Raw genomic sequence first — 17404 nt, 5'->3', positions numbered from 1 at the left:
ATCCAGGAATGGAACACTGGACAACGGTCAAGAATATCCTGAAGTACTTAAAAAGAACTAAAGATATGTTTCTTTGTATGGAGGTGACCAAGAGCTTGCTGTAACCAGTTACACCGATGCTAGCTGGAACACTGATCAGGATGACTCTAAGTCTCAATCTGGATACGTATTTATTTTGAATGGTGCTTGCAGTAGTAAGCTGGAGGAGTTCTAAGAAGAGCGTTGTGACGAAATCTTCAACTGAATCGGAATACATAGCTGCTTCAGAGGCGTCATCAGAGGCGATGTGGATGAAGTGTTTCATTACTGAGCTTGGTGTGGTTCCTAGTGCGTTGGACCCAAGGACCATCTATTGTGACAAAATGGGTGCCATAGTTAATGCACATGAGCCAAGGTCACACAAGAAGCTGAAGCATATCAAGCTACGTTTTCATTCTATTCGCAAGTATGTCGAAGACAGCGACATAAATATTTGCAAAGTACACATTGATCTGAATGTGACAGATCATTGACTAAAGCTCTCCCTAGAGCAAAACATGACCTACACCAGAACGCCATGGGTGTTAGGTACATTACTATGTAATCTAGATTATTGACTCTAGTGCAAGTGGGAGACTGTTGGGGATATGCCCAAGAGGCAATAATAAAGTGGTTATTATTATATCTTTGTGCTTATGATAAATGTTCGCATCAATAATTGTATTAACCGAAAACATTAATACATGTGTGTTTTGTAAACATAAAAGAGTCCCTAGTAAGCCTCTTGTTAAACATGCTTGTTGATTAATAGTTGATCATAGTATCATGATCATGAACATTGTATGTTATTAATAACAAGGTCATATCATTGGGTGAATGATGTGATGGACATACACTCATAGTAAGCGTAGCATATGATCAAGTCATTTAGTTCGTTGTGCTTCAAGTTTTAAGATACATAGTAACCTAATCCTTCGACCATGAGATCATTGTTAATCACCTACACTGGATGGATGCTTTGATCACACCAAACACTACTTCATAAATGAGTTGTTATAAAGGTGGCATTAAGTGTTCGGAAAGTATAGGGTTGAGGCACGTGGATCAATAGTGAGATTTGTCCATCCTAATGACGGATAGATATACTCTAGGCCCCCTCGGTGGAATGACATCCAATTAGCTTGCAAGCATGTGACTGGCTTACAAGGGATATCATATCACGGTACGAGTAAAGAGTACTTATCGGTAACGAGGTTGAACTAGGTATGGAGATACCGACGATCAAACTTTGGATAAGTAAAATATCGCGAGACAAAGGGAATTGTTATTTTATGTAAATGGTTCTTTCCATCATGAAGTCATCGTTGAATATGTGGGAGCTATTATGGCTCTCCAGGTCCCGCTATTAGTTATTGATCGGAGAAGAATCTCGATCATATCCGCATAGTTCTCGAACCGTTGGGTGACACACTTAAGTTTTGATGTCGTTTTAAGTAGATATGGAATATGGAATGAAGTTCGAATATTGTTTGGAGTCTCGGATGGGATCCTAGACATCACGAGGAGTTCCAGAATGGTCCAGAGAATAAGATTCATATATAGGAAGTAACTTTCCAAGTTTGGAAATGATCCGGTGCATTTATGGAAGGCACTAGAATGTTCTAGAAGCTTCGGAATAAATCACTATGGAAGGTGGAGTTCCGGATGGACTCCACCAACCCTAGCCGGCCAACCAAGAGGGAAGGTGGAGTCCATGGTGGACTCCACCACCTTGGCCGACCAAGGGATAAGGAAGGGGAGCAATCCCACTCCACCTAGGTTTCCCCTTTATGGCAGTTTTCAGAGTTGGACTTCAAATTGGTTTTGGGGCAACCCTAGGGCGTTCTGCCTACATAAAGAGAGGAAGAGGGGAGAGAGCCGGCCACCCAAGCCAACCGCACCATCCAGGGCTCCCAAGGTTAGCGCCCAAGAGCCCCCCTCTCCCAAACCCTAGCTACTCCCTCCTCCTAATTATCCCGCGGTGCTTACTGCGAAGCGCTGCCGGAGATCTCCACCACCACTGTCACCACGCCGTCGTGTTGGCGGGATTCTGAGGAGGATCTACTACATCCGTTGCCTGCTGGAACGGGGAGAAGGATATCGTCATCAACACCATACTTGTGACCGAGTGCGGAGGTGCTGCCTGACTGTGGCACCGTCAAGATCTTCTACGCGCTTTTGCAAGCGGCAAGTGATCGACTACATCAACCACGAGATCTATCTCGTTAACGCTTAGCGATCTTCAAGGGTATGATGATCTTCACCTCATTTCTATCATCTACTAGATTAGATCTTGGCTTGTTATTTGTTCTTGCAGTAGGAATTTTTTGTTTTCTATGCTACGAATCCCTACAGCTGGCAGATCAGAAGTCTTCGTTGGTAGAGCTAGTTGTTGATTGGAAAAAAGATGTAGATGATTCCTACAAAAAAAATTTTAGGCCGATTGCTAAAAATAAGTTCTCTTACGTTTGACTAATTATAATTTTCTTATGTCAATTTGCACAGATTGAGATGTATTTTAATACTAGTTAAATGCCCGTGCGTTGCTACGGTCGCTTAAATTAATTTTATGGCCGCACCTGTAAACATAATTCACATGAAAATTGTAGTGGCGCGGTACATACTAAGACAATCAACATTTTAACGGCAACACCAACTAATTAAGGAGGACATTATTGTCACTTTGGGTTACTCAAACTTTCACAAAATGCTCTCTTTTTTGAAAAAATTGAATACGGTAGGAAAAGCTCCTACAATGATTTTAAATACTTAATAAAAACTAAACATGCACATGGTAAGAATTTAAACATGATTGACTGAGTTATACATCCACTTTGCTAACCAAATAAGGTAGACACTTTTTTCGGAGCATGGTATCTTCTTCATCACTGCAATCAGAAAGTTATAAAATTTCCTTTTGTAACATTTGATGTTAATTGTTGGTTCCTAAGTGAAGAAAATATAATAAAAAAATATTTTTGATTGTCATGAAATTATATTTTCTCATATTTTATTCTCTTTATTTTGTTAGCATTTTTTGGTAGGTGGGACGATTGGGAACTTTGATATCTATTTTAGTTTAGAGCTTCTGATATTGCTTTCTGATTTTGTTTCGTTGGTTCTTGTATCATTCCTATTTTTATGCGGAAATGAACTTTTGATCCTAGGTGTAGATGCACCCTTTATTCAAAAAACAAATTTTAAAATTTTAGAAAATTGGGGAACAAAATTATACTCATATATGTCCACATTCTAAATGCTCACTTACAATTTCATAACAAATTGACACTTTTCGTGGCCTGTGCAAAAAAAAAAAGACAAACAAATGCCTCTCAAAATACCTTATTTTAGCATCAAATTTTGTCTTTTTTGCACAAGACACATAACAATTCGGTTTTTCATGAAACGACTTTGTAAACACATAATATGTAGAGATGTATGCTCAACATTTTCTTTTGAAATATTTTAACATTATTTAATATGTTTAAAATGCATTTTAAATATAGGGAGCATATGTTCCCACGAGAAAAAACACCATGTACATTTTGTTGTGCACTTAAAATAATTTCAAGGGACCAAAAGCTGCATAAACAATTATATGAAGATAAATTACTCAAATAGTTGACTGCTTTACAACTTTGAATGCCAATCATGACGCACCTATCATTTCCCACTATGTGACCACAAACAAATTCCTCAAATCTCAAGTGACATGTGCTGCTAAGATACATACAGATTTTGATTAAAATGTACCACGTCGTGTATCCTTGTGTCAACGTATGTGTGTTGCTACAAAAGTCTGCACCTCGGTAAGGTATCTTGACATCAAGCCCCCCTGCAAGCCCCCCTGCACGTGGCAAGAAGATGACCAGATTATATGCTTGGCGATGACACATCATCCTTCTCCCGAGCTCCAATGAACCCAATTCCTCTTCATGCAGTGCATTTTCCTCTCATCTCTGGCTGCTTGTACATATAACACTCGACAAAACTGCACATGTAATTGATCTCTATAAGTATAATATCCACCCAAAAACGTGGAGTACATACATCCTTTTAGTGCAAACTAAATGACCATTAAATGAAAATTGTAAGCACATAGCATGTAAACTGACAAATTTAGTTTTTAATATGCAAGTTAAACTTCGTTTCCTCACCAAAACAACTATCCTTTGATGAATTAACTAAGGCAAGGTCTAGTTCTTGTAAGAGGTATAGTTCAAAAAGTTGTACAAAACAAGAAAATTGAGCGTAACACGAGCATTATTTCGTTCCTTTCAATACATCAATAAGGATCAGGAGAAAAAAGACAAGATATATTACGGTGGTACACATAAAAGATTCATGATTCTAGAACAGTTATTATCCACTGCAGAAAATATTGTCAAATTCTAGTTCTGAAAAAATGAGGATTGCTTCTACATTTTTGCCACATGCATACACTTTGGGAAGATGAAATAATCATAAGCATGTTCTCTTAGTCTTGACCACCATCTACTACCATATGTACATCGTATTGCCAATCAAGAAAATTAATTACCCAGGTCGTTCTACAGCTCCAAGTAGTGGTTCATGGTAAAGCACTAAATCAATAAGGCACATACATATATTATAAATTTACATATTTTTAAATGTTATAATTGGTTCTCAGATCTCAATTCCCAGTATATATTCAGGTTCTTATGGCTGAAATTTTAACCCCAACCAGAATTTTCTCCTTTAAGATCTCTTGAGGGCTTATTATGTGACCTCATTCTATGATGATACCAACGAGAAGAAATTGACCCTCATTCAGATTTTTAGTATAAATTAATTGATAATATTCGGGACACAAAAACTATAGGGTGCCATAAAAACACACCTCAGAAGCAAGTACAAGTGTGAGCTTTAACTTAAGGTAGTATTGCTGATCTACCAGCTTTAAATGGCACAACCTCAGCTTTCTTAATGCTTGAATCGTCATCAATTTCTAGCAGCCCAAAAGAGATTAAAAAGTAAAATTGTAAAATTAACCATGCTTCCCAAATGAAGAACTACGTGCATCAAATAATTTGGATTTCATCACCATTCATCTTTATACTTATGCAAAGGAGGATAGCTCCTTCAAGTTTCAGAAAATAATCTCAATTATGTGAACAAGTTTAAATGCGTATACCTCTGATGGAGGCGGTGACACCAGTCGGACAATTTCGTTGCAACAATCCACACAACATGAAAGTTCAGCAGAAGAAACTACGGTTGGAAACCTTTAAGGGTGTGTCAATGAAAGAGTACACCTAAAATAAAGGTTTGTATTGATAACACATGTCAGCGGATAAGCTATACAGTGACAATGACAACGACAATCAAAAATCACACATAAAAGATGGAAATGACCAATGATGTATCATGATGCCTCCATATTCGGTGCCTGACATCTTCTCTCGTTTTATATTTATTTCTAGTCAAGGGCCATGATTTGGTAGAATACTGAAACTCGTTGTAGGCTATTCTGAATGAAGTCAAGAAACAAGATGTTAGCAAATTAAAATTGTGCGGTTAGTGTTAGGTAAAGAAACGTAACTGAAATTGCAGAGATAAAGTCCAACAAAACATGGTTTTGTAGAATACTAAAAACTGTTGCAGGCTATTCTGAATGAATTCAAGAAACAAGAAGATGTTTGTAAATGCAGATTATGTGGTTAGTGTAAGGTAAAGAAACAAAACTGAAGATTGCAGAGATAAAGTCCAACAGAACATGGTCGAGCTTTTAAGAGAATAAAGGCAGCCAAGAATGATGCATATGCCAGTGTAGTTCCATAGCGAGTAATCTTTTTTGCCTGCAGATTTTAAGTATGGTCTGACCCATGAATGCACATATACATGACCGGTGGGAATCCATGACCTATGCTTTCACTTGATCGCATGCAAATGGAAGTAGTAGAATAAGTACAGTCCAATCTTTTAAAAACGACATCTTATACTAAATATGTCTAGGCTATTCATAGGGAAAATCTATAAATAATAGATAATAATATTCTTGATGATAATTGGATGAAAAAAATGAGGCACAGTTCTAGATGACAATACTGAAAATGAATACTGATAGGTGATTACCAGTTTAGAATTCAATCTTTGCAACTGAAATAAAAGTAGTTCTCAGTTGTTCAGCTACAGAAAACTAACCTGAACGTGATATGAATGTATGAAACCATCTCAATAGTTGCAATATTAAACAATCTAAGAATATACATCCCACCTCTCACCTGATGTGCTTGAACGATGTCTGTGGCTAGCACCTCAGTGTCACCGTCGTCCAGATGCAAAGCGATCCTAGTTCCTTTGATTGCTGAAGCCTAGCCAAACACCACCATGATGAAGGGTAGGGTCCTTGCCATACGACAAGATTTCACCTTGTCGGGAGGAAGCTGGAAGCCCAAGAAATTCAGAAAACCATGTAATATGCAATGACAAATTTCAGAAGTAACACTGATAGCTCCAGATTTGGAAACCGAGCAACATGGCAATTGATCAACATCACTTGGATGGAGGTGTTCACTACCTTAAAGAAGTAAAATTACTTATTTTGGCTACATGATGATATTGATTACAATACCCTACGAGATAAATGACCGATGGAGGTGATCCAATCTACATTATGCCAGGTATTGTTGAGGTATCCAGACCTCTACCGACCTGTCCGATTTCGGCGACCGTGGCTCCGTGCCAGATCGAGGTTCCGGGACTGCTGCGCCCAGGAGGAGGAGGTAAGCATTGACGGCAGCTTGATCCTACGTCCCTCCTCATCACTGTCGTACGTCATCCTCGTTGGTCGCCACCCCCGCGTACGGAAAGTTGGAGGTGATCCTGCATCGGTGGCATGTCCAGAATGCATGTTATTACCAGCGTGGAGGTGGCGGAAGATGGAGAGGAAGAGGGGGTTGAGAGAGACGAAGAGCTCCTGGATGGACGGGAAGTTCCCGTCGGGAAGCAGCAGGAGGCGGCGGGGCTATCCACTATTCGGGCCAGCCGTGTGATGATTTGGTGGATTTTTCTGGTGAGATCCGATTTGGTGCTTGATTAGCGTTTACAAGGAAGTACATAGCAGCCCAAGAGAGAATAGCTTTCCATGTTATTGTCGTTATTATTTGTGATTTCTTTCCAAATGATTTGTTGCGATTAATATTCGCGTAATTAATGGTATTCCGTGATTGATGGATAGCTTTCCAAGTGAGAACGGCGTGAGTGGTTGGATGATCGGACGGTTGCGTTTGACTTAACGGTTATGATTTCTCCAATGTTTGATGTTAAAATGCACCATCCCCAACTCCAATATAATAATAAAGATGGTTGATAACCCATGTAGCTGTGCTGAATTATTACAAAGGTATTACTAAGGGTAACGTTCCATCCTTTCTTCAGTGACGTATTTTTCTTACGTAGCATGTAGTTTTCTCACGCCACCCAAATCTTTGGGTACGGGTCGTGGATTTGTGGCCGTGTGGGGCAGTTCAGCCGCTCGGGACACTAGGCTTTGAACGTAATGTGCTTATGTCGATGCAGTTTTCTTACAACAAGCGGGATGGGGTGCGGGACGCGGCTGCATTGGCCGGTGACCGGCTGTTTGGCCCGGGTGCAGAATAATATTCTGCACCCAGGGAGTCAAATAGCGTGACTGTGATGTTGGTAAGATATATCCACGTAGGTAGCATTGGCTAGAGATATTAACATACTCGTAAGCAGTATAGCTGATGTGATTGACTTTTCTAAGCAGTACTTACTTCAACTAATTACCATGAATATAAATTCTTAACCCAAACAAAACCAATGTTACTCCTATGGATCATCATGGATTTACGTGCTATTGTTTTCTTTTGAGCTGTGCATATCTGAGTATCTCTTTCATAGAGAATTAAATGTTGTGTATCTGCATTCTCTGCTTTTAATGCAGAATAATGCAACAGTAACACTATGCCACTAGTTTTACTTTGGACCACTATTCTATGAATTGTTCTAATTTAGTGCTAGTAGATAAAAGTGCATTGTCCTACATGATAATTGTTCTAATTATGTGGACTTGAACCAAACTTCATATTGAAAGTATCATTCAGTAGACTTCAAAAATAAATTGTATAGTGCATGCTTATTATATCTCGTGAAAAGTTGATATGGTTGCTGCTATTAACTCTTGTGTTTATTAATTTGCCTTGAAAGGGATCTTGGAAGTCAAGGATTGAAAGGTTTCATTACTGATGAGATAAGTCACCTGACGGACTTGGTATGCTTGTAAGTATCATTGCACACACTTCAGTCGATTTCAACTTGATCCAGGTCAACATTGGTACTCAGTGTTTCCATGTACCGATGAGCTTGAGTTTCATGCTTGCATTAGCTTTACAGGAACACATGGACACTACTTTGAAATTTAAAATCTTATAGTATTATAGAAAATTGGTTGACCTTCTACTTGGTGTTTCCAGAAAAAGATATCTATTTTCTGAAAAAAAAATACTAGAAAGTAACTAGATGTATTTGTTTACTTGTTATGAAGCAAATGTGTTTGTATTCTGTTCTGAAGCAAATGTGCCTGTCTTTTTTTTGAAGAGAGCTAGATGTTGTGAAATGGTAGAAGAACCCTCCTGCTTAAGCGAAGCCACTGTCATCGAATATTCAATTTTGAGCTTCATAGGTTGAGTCGGTACTACTTGAATTCAGTATGATGTTTTCTTATTTGAATTCAGTATGATGTTTTCTTATTAGAGGCCAGAACAATGTTGAGAATGCAGTTGCAAATCTTTCCAAGTGTTCCAAGTGAATCTTTTGGAACATAAGGTCGTTGGTTTACATATGTAGAAATTACTAATATGGCACCTCATGTTCCCTTCACATGCTTGGTGCGTCATCTGTTTCTGAGGCCTCTGACACTATCATGGCTTACTAATGTGGGCATTTTCGTGATGGTGCTTAACTACTCATGTATTTGTTTCCAAGTAATTTTCATGACGGTGCTTAAATACTCATGCACCGATGCACATGCCTACATCTGTACTGTACACTATCTTGATCATTTCATCTACAGTAGCTTGATCATCCTATTCTATGAACTTTCTCTGAATTTATATACATATTCACTATGGATACTGAGATTCAGAGACGCAGTAGAGATGATTTTATTCCATCAACATTTCCTACTCCTTCATTGAGTACCTCCATTTTTTGGCTTTTTGGTAATATCGACTCAGAGAACATGATTTACTCATTCTAGCAGTATTCTAGAACTTTTCTACTAAATAAATTCAGAGAGAGGAAAGCAAAACAATCTGGAACTTGTCTACTGAATAAATTCAAACTGAAATTCAGAGAAACAAGAGAAGATAAATTCGGATTGTACCTTCATTTTGATCTTCTTCATGTATGATGCCATCAAGTGGACTGAAATTCAGGTCGGGAAGAACCATGAGTCAATGACTGCAAGTTTCATATCCGGAATAATGAGAAAACAGGGAGGCACTGTCGTCGGTGGTGACCCCCGGGCAAGTAGGGTCAAGGGGGGCGGCGACCAGCGAGCTGATGATGGGTGGAGGCCAGCGTGCTACTCTACTGAGGGCCGTCGGCCGGTGATCCTCTGCTTGGTGCAGCGTCGAGCTGCTGCCGGGGAGCAGCTGGGTGAGATATAGGTGACACCAGGAAGAAGGGAATGTACCACAATTGCTATCGTTGTTTTTAATTTATGGAATTCACTGTAATTTCCGACGTACTAGAGCATGTTCTAGATATTGTTTCCGGACAAGGTTCCAAATGTTGGTTCCAACCTGTTGGTTGCAGCACCATGATAACTGCATATATTGATTCTAAATTTAGGATCCTGTAATTTGGGATGCTGCATTTTAATGCATGATCATGTTGGATTGAAATGAGTCATCTTTAAAAAGTGCCAAAAAAAAGATACCACAACATCTTTTAAAAGCGCCGGCAAATTTTTTTTATGGCATTTTAAAAAGTGCCACTAAAAAATTCCCTGGCATCTTCCAAAAATGTCTGCAACAAAATTTCATGGCATCTTTCGAAAGTGCCGGCAAAAAGATTCCGCAACATATTCAAAAGTGCATGAAATAGTGAATGGTGGCATTTCTAGAAGTGCCTTAAAATACATACGACGGCATTTTCTGAAAAAATACCGGCAAAGACCTATCTCGACGGGATCAAATACAACACTTTTTTTTCTGCCTCCAAAAACCATTGCTGGCACTTTTGGTAGAATAAATGCAGGCAATCTGGATACCTGACGTAGTGGCCCCCCCTGCACGACGGCCTGGGAAGGCCCAGGACCCCTAGGCGGAGGAGCCGCCATAGCCGTCGGCGCCCACGCAGCGATCTCGCAAAGGATTGTCGGCGGAGTGGCTGCCACCCACGAAGAAGCGTCGGAGTCGAGGAGGCCGGTGGCGAGGAGACGCGTGGAGAACTTGAGAACGGCGATGATGGTGACGAGACCCACGAGGTCGAAGCCCGGGAAGCAGCAGTCGAGGGCGAGGTCGCTGATGTCGAGGACGGGATCGGAGTTGCGGCGGCTGCTGTCGAGGGCGAACGGATACGATGCGAGCCAACACGTACGCAGGTCCGAGTCCACCCAGAGAAACCGCAACATCGGTTCGAGCCCAGCCCACGTAGGGCATGAATGCAGCCGTGGCCCGCCATCATGCACCAGCTCCTGAAACGCCTCCGCTGATTCCGCCCGATTTGAACCGAAAACTCCTTTTTACACGCGCCGGTAGGTGCAGGAGTCTAATCAACCGTCCGCGTGCTTCTGGATTCGTGCGGCCCTTTGCCTCCATCCCGCCGTACGTACTGTATTCCCTCCGAAGCGTTACGTATCTGCTCCGATAAGTCAAATCAGGCCCACCACTCCTGGTCAAAAGAACATCGAAAGAGCTCTTGTCTCCTTCTCTTCCGATTCCAAGTTTTCAACACGACATCTACGTAGCCTCCCAGAACTGAGATGCCGGAGTCGGGAACCCAATCTCGGTTCAGAAATCCTGAGCGAGTTCCTCATCGGTCCTCCGTCCTCGCGAGTCGCGACAACACCGCAGACACAGTCTTCACCGCCGGCAAACCAAGAACCTCCATCGCAGACTCGAACGGAATCTCCGAGGAGCAAGACTCATCCGAAGAGTCCGTCTCCGCATCCTCAACCAGCACATCAAAGCGAGATCCTCCAGATCCCGAACCGTCGTCGGAGTTCAGCGGAGAGCCCGCGGGCAAACCGCCCGGCGGTAGCGTGAGGCGCCGCCGCCTGCCGATAGCTCCCGCGAGGACTTGTCACTCCTGTATGTGGCCTATGGAAGTTCAGCAGGGACTTTGGTATCTACTGTATAGTTCCGTGTAGAGGACGGGAATGGATCGAGCAGATCCATCCCTTAGAGCATTCCAACAAACGCGCTAAATCGCGGCGCGCTATACCGGCGATTGGGCGTGCTGTATATCGCTGGCGCGCGGCATAGCGAATTTGCCTCCGGCAGAGCTCTATTTTGCAACGCGCGTTGGTGTACGAAAAACGCACCTCCGGCAGAGGCTCTATTTTGCAGCGCGCGCGTCACAAACTGCTAATCCGACCTTTTTTTTTTTTGAAAATTCATCAAACGAACTATGAAAATATGATCGAAAATACGAATATATTTTAAAAGTGCAACGATACAATGCGACATTTAAACGAAAATACTAAAATAAACTACTCCTCCGACTGGTCGTCGGACTCGCAGTCGAAGTCGGAGCTGCTCAGTGTCGTGTTCGACACCGGCGTCGACGTCGTCGTCCACTGGAAGTCGGAGGAGGAGGAGGAGAGGACGATGGTCGACGGCCCTGCGCCATTCTTCTTTTCCTCCTTCCTCCTCGCCGCCGCCTCGGCCCTCGCCTTCTTCCTCGCCGCGGACTCGGCGCGACGCTTCTCGCGGCTCGCCTTTTTCTTCGCTTTCATCGCCACCTTCTCCTCCTTCTGCGCGTAGAAGGCCTCCGTGGCGGCGACGTCCTCGGGGAAGCGGCGCGCCCATTCGAGGCGCAGCGCCTCGTCGCGCTCGGCGATGAGGAGGCGCTGCTCCAGCTCCCGATGTCGGCGCTGCTGTTCGCGCGTGATCATCGGCGGCGGCGGCGCTAGCATCTCCGCTTGCTCCCGCGTGAAGACGTCGTGGAAGTTCATCGTCCGCGAGGAGCGGCCGAGCCGCGACGGCGACGCCCGCGCCGCCTCGTGCGCGGTGTCGAACGTGCCGAGGCGGATCCGCTCTCGCCGGAGCGGATTTCCGCGTCGAACCGGCCGCTCGGCCGCGCCGGACACCGTGGTAGCCGGAGGAGGGCGGCGGCGCGGAGGCATCTCGCGGAGGCGGCGCGGTCGGAGGCGGAGGGGCCGGAGGTGGAGCGGCACGGGAGGGAGAGAGGCGAGGAGGGAGACAGACGCGTGGAGGAAGTGGCAGTTGGACGCGTTCGCGCGTGGCGTGTTTATAGCGCGCGCGGCAAGTTTCCCGCGCGGGATAGCGCGAAAGCGCGCGGGCGGCAAATTTTTTAGCGCGCGCGCCTTTTTCCCGCCTCGGCTGGAGCAGCGCGGCAGCGCCCGCGCGCGGCAAACCGGCGGTTTTTTTGCCGCGCGGGGTTTTTAGCGCCTCTGTTGGAGATGCTCTTAATTACTCTTGCATTTATACAAGGCAAAAAAGATGGGACTTCATTCCTGGTACTTGATTTAGTTTATTCCTTGTTCATCAAGACATCTTTTACAAAAAGAAACTATTATTCGCAAAAAAAAAAACAAAAAAACTATTAGATTACATGTTTTACAGGAAAAATGGGTCTGATTAATGATTTTTGGATTGGCAAAATCAACACTTCCAACGGCATATCCTTGCAACGCATCACCGAGTTTGTTGACCTCTGAACACAGATTAGTGAGTTCAACCTTGTGGAGGGTGCCGCGGATGATATTGTTTGAAAATTCACAACTTCAGAAAAGTACTCAGGGCATCGGCGTACAAGGTACAATTGGAAAGGAAAATGTTTCTTTTTTTTTTTTTTTTTTTTTTTTTTTTGAGACCCCTCGATCTGTGTTACAGCTGTAGCATCTGAATTTATGCACTAACTCAACACCACACTCACACCACACACACGCACACCACTAGTGCACAAGTTAGACTCTAGAACTATATACACAGCACACATAATTTGGGTGTCCCTAGGAGCTAGTAGTTGTGGCACAAAAAGGAAAATGTTTCTAATCAGGCGGAGGCTCCGTGCCTAGCAACCTCCGACTCAACCGCTCGACGCGTGTCCACCAACGTGGGATGCAGCAAAGTGGGACCCACCAGCAATCTTATCTCATCCTCCCGCACAGGACCGCACGTCTTTCTCCTTCCTCTGATTTTTCTGCGTGTTCCCCTTTCTCCTCCTCTGCAATCCAATCCGCACCCAGCCGCGCCCCGCGTCCCATGGCCGGCGGCCATAGCCTTCCTCCGTAGTTGCTACATCGGTGCGGCGAGGCCAGGCCGCCGGTGCTGCGACGACAATTCGGCGTTGCTTCGACCGGCGGCGGTTGGTGCTGCAAGCCTGCAAAGTGGAGGTGATGCTGCTGCGAGTCCGAGCGGCGGCGGAGGAGCTGCATACGCCATGTGACTCCGGCGCTTTAATTCGGCGGCGCGCCATGTGACTCCGGCGCTTTAATTCGCCGCCGGCAAGCCCGCGCCACCTCCACGCGCCGCCGTCTTCCTCTAGCCAGGAGCGAGATGTGAGCGGAGGCTACCTCACGGGAGCATGCTGGTGGTGCTCCCACCTCGACCTCCGCGAGGCGAAGGCCGACTCGCCCGTGCGCCACCGCAATCTGGTGCTGCGTGTGGTGGACGGCGGAGCTGCAAGGACAGCCATCAGTGCTGGCAATTGTGTACACTGGAGCTACGAGGAGAAGGTGGTCCTCCTGCAAGCGACGGTGTACCCCGCCGCCGTTGCTGCAAAGGGCGCGAACTGGAGCTTCAATTCCCCACCGGCGGTGCTGCAAATGCTCGCCGCCCAAGCTGCAAGTCCCCATCGCCCTAGCTGCCCGCCATTGAAGCTGCAAAGGGCGCAAGCCGGAGCTTCAATCCCCTACTGCGTGTGCTGCAAATGCTTGTCGGCCGAGCTGCAAGTCCCGTCGCCGGAGGTACAATGTAGCACCGCCGGTGCTGCAAATCCATTCCGTTGGAGCTGCCATCGGCAGGCGCCGGTGCTACAGCTACCTTCCACCAGAGCTGCCATCGACGGGCGCCGGAGCTGCAATCCGCCACCGCCGCTGCTGCAAGCGCCTTCCGCGGGAGCTGCCATCGGCGGGCGCCGGAGCAGCGAGGCACCAACAGCAGTGCTTCAAGCGCTACTTCTAGATACTGGGGTGGCGCCGGCGACGACCAGTGGTGCTACGACTATCGCCGGCGGCGGCCACTGGTGCTGCGACCGGCGCCGTCGTGGTTCACGGTGCTGCAAGTCGGAGGCCGGGATGCTGCAAGGGAATCCGGCGACGTGATCTTCTCCGGCGACAAGGTCTTCTTCGGCGTCGCCGTCTTCTCCGGCGACGGGGATGGGAGGTGGAGCTCTAAACGGGGGCGGCGTCGATGTCCAGGGTGCGGGGTAGTTGGAGATGGGGGATGAGGACGGGGGATTTTTTTTCTCTGTTTTTTATTTTGGACACGTGTCAAGCAGGGAAGTCGGAGGCTCGAAAGTTCGGAGCCTCCGAAGGATTCTCAGCACCGTCCATAAAGCATGACACGCTCGTATATGCTAGAGGTGGCTTACAAGAATTAGGCTCCCCAAAATGCAAGCTTTTTTTTGCTTGTCTAATCCTACAAGACCGGATGTGGAGGGTCGACCGTCCCCAAAGGCATGGATGGCCAAATTGTGGGCTTTGTAAGCTTTCGAGCCAAGCCGATGAAACCTCGGTCCATCTCTTCTTCTAGTGTCGGTACACGGTGCGGGTGTGGAATATGATCATCACCTTGCTTGGGCTTACCTCAGTGGACACGTCTTCATGGGCAAATTATGTTTCGGTAAAAGAATGGTGGGAATCAGTTATCTACACTAATGGCACTAGAAGAAGTCGTTGGCGTCCCTCATTGCGTAGGGTTAGGGTTTAGGGTCAAGGTTAGGGTTAGGGTACAGTTTAGGGTTAGGGTTTAGGGTTTAAGGTTAGGGTTAGGGTTTAGCGTTTAGGGTTTAGGGTTAGGTTTAGGAATGCTCAACTCATTTTGCAACACTTCCACCATGTCTATGTTGGTTATGGCAAAGATCAAAGTGGAGGTGTCCCTATGGAGCATCGTGGGAGCAAAGAATTTGGGATCACTCATGCTGCGAGAGTAGGCTTTTATCTTTGAGCATCGTTGCAGATCTTGCTTGAACGTTTGCTCTCTTGTAATGTGTCGTTGTAAAACTCTCTCTTAATTAATGAGCGGAGGAAATTTTTTGCCTCCATTTAAAAAATAACTGTGAGAGTTTTTTTTCCAGTTTAGAAAATTCTAGACCAAAGGTTTAAAGCCCTGGTGAGGTCGGCCTAACTCAGCACCGGGGACAAAACCACTTGGCCTGAGGTCGGCTTGCACCGCTGTGTCGAGGAAGAAAGGCCGCAATGAAGGAGGTTGAAGATGCCCAAGCGCATGGGCTGCACCTGCATATGAACTGGCCACCATGTCGAACGACGGAGCGCTCGCCCTTCGACCATTTGGGTCAGCAGCTGGATGGCACCGAGCCGACGAAGATACACTACTGAGAATGAGCTCCTGTTGATCTCCCTGTATGCAGCCACCATATTGCCCCGCTCGCCAGATCCAAACCAGAGGAAAGGTTGGCATCCCCCTCGTTGACCAGCACCTCGACGACCATCAAGGAGAACTACAACCGGTCGACCAAGGTCTAGATCGTGGATGCACTTATTGAAGAGGATCCCATCGGCCCCGCTCCTCCCAACCGACCTCCACCTTGGAGACCCGCCGGAAAGTGAGGCCATCAGCTATCTAGCGCTGCGCATAAGAACCAGAATTGGAAATCCCCAGGGCATAACGCCAATCGCCATAAAGGCAGACTCGGGACAAGCTCTAGACCTAACTCTACACCTACACCTATGGCTATTCATAGGAAGAGGAAGCCGGCACCCATTCCCCCATCCCCTCCGGTCGGCAAGGCCGCCGGAGGAGAGGGAGAGAGGAGCCAGGTGTGAGAAGTCGACTCTCAAGGAGAGCTTGGGAGAGAGAAAGAAGCGGAAGGAAATGAGAGCCACGAGATGTGGTGGGTTTAAAGAAGGTGTTAGAGCTATCTTTCCAGCCCCAGACATTGATAATTCCTTTGTTCATCTTGGTCACCCTTTTATCCTGCCCTCCAAAGATAGATCGGTTGCTTATGCCTTCATTTATGAAAAATTCAAATCCAAGCTCTTCACTTCTGTGGCAAACCGAATCTCACATGCAGCAAGTTTAACACTTATAAAATCAGTATTCTCCTCCATTCCTATCTACTACATGTCCAATATTTTATTTTCAAAAAAATTCCTCGCGAAAATCACGGCGATTATCAGGAGCCTTTGCCTTCGGGCATGGGCTGATATTTGTATCGAGAAAAATATTGATGGACTTGGTATTAGGAATTTGCAGGCAATCAATCAAGGTCTCATCCTTTCGACGGCATGGAGGTTGGCGAAGGAACCACATAGCCATAGCTGAAATACTCAAGGATAAATACCACCATGATACTTCCATTTGGAGAGCTAAAGCAAACAAGCCAAAATCAGCCTTCTGGTCTGCAATACTTAAGGTAAAACCACTCCTCATTTCTATGACTCTTTGTCAAATTGCTGATAGTAATAGTTCTATATAGAGCTTTCCATGGTTTTCTGGTTGGGAAACTATCTATGATAATGTTATATTACAGAAACAATCTTTCATTATTACCCTGCTCAAGTTAAGATCTTTGGCTTCCTGGACAAAAAAAAAATGGAACTCAAATTTAATAAAACTCTCCACTACTGCAAATGAAATCCTTGAACTCCCATTATTAATACAAATGACCACGATACTTTGATTTGGAAACTAACACCTAGAGGGCAATTCTCCTCAAAGAGTGCTTACAAGCACTGTTTTAATAATCTTCATCTTCCTCCAAGAGAAAGACCGAAAGTTGTTGCACCATAGATTATCTCTCTACTTCACAAGGTTTGGAGTGACAAACAAATGGCACCAAGGGTTATAACTTTTGCTTGGATATTACTTCGAAAGGCGCTTCCTACGGGTAAGAAGCAAGTAGGTACTCTAAACATATTAGGGAAAATTGCTCTAGATGCGGTAATCTTGAGGATGAACTGCACTTACTGCTTTTATGCCCCTTTTCCAAAGCGGCTTGGTTCAATTATCTTTGGTTTATCAAA

General features: G+C 45.1%; 1 long non-coding RNA gene across 1 annotated transcript; it reads right to left on the bottom strand.

Moving 5' to 3' along the window:
• Positions 1-3680: 3680 nt before the first annotated feature.
• On the bottom strand, positions 3681-6404 carry LOC127330119 (uncharacterized). Its single transcript, XR_007869130.1, has 3 exons — positions 6264-6404; positions 5174-5509; positions 3681-4009 (listed from the first exon to the last, which is right to left on the bottom strand). It is a non-coding gene; the product is annotated as an uncharacterized lncRNA (long non-coding RNA).
• Between the last annotated feature and the right edge of the window lie 11000 nt (positions 6405-17404).

The sequence above is a fragment of the Lolium perenne genome, chromosome 2, assembly GCF_019359855.2.
Source record: "Lolium perenne isolate Kyuss_39 chromosome 2, Kyuss_2.0, whole genome shotgun sequence".
NCBI lineage: Eukaryota > Viridiplantae > Streptophyta > Magnoliopsida > Poales > Poaceae > Lolium > Lolium perenne.
The sequence above is the reverse complement of the archived record's forward strand: the minus strand, read 5'-3'. Positions and strand labels throughout refer to the sequence as shown.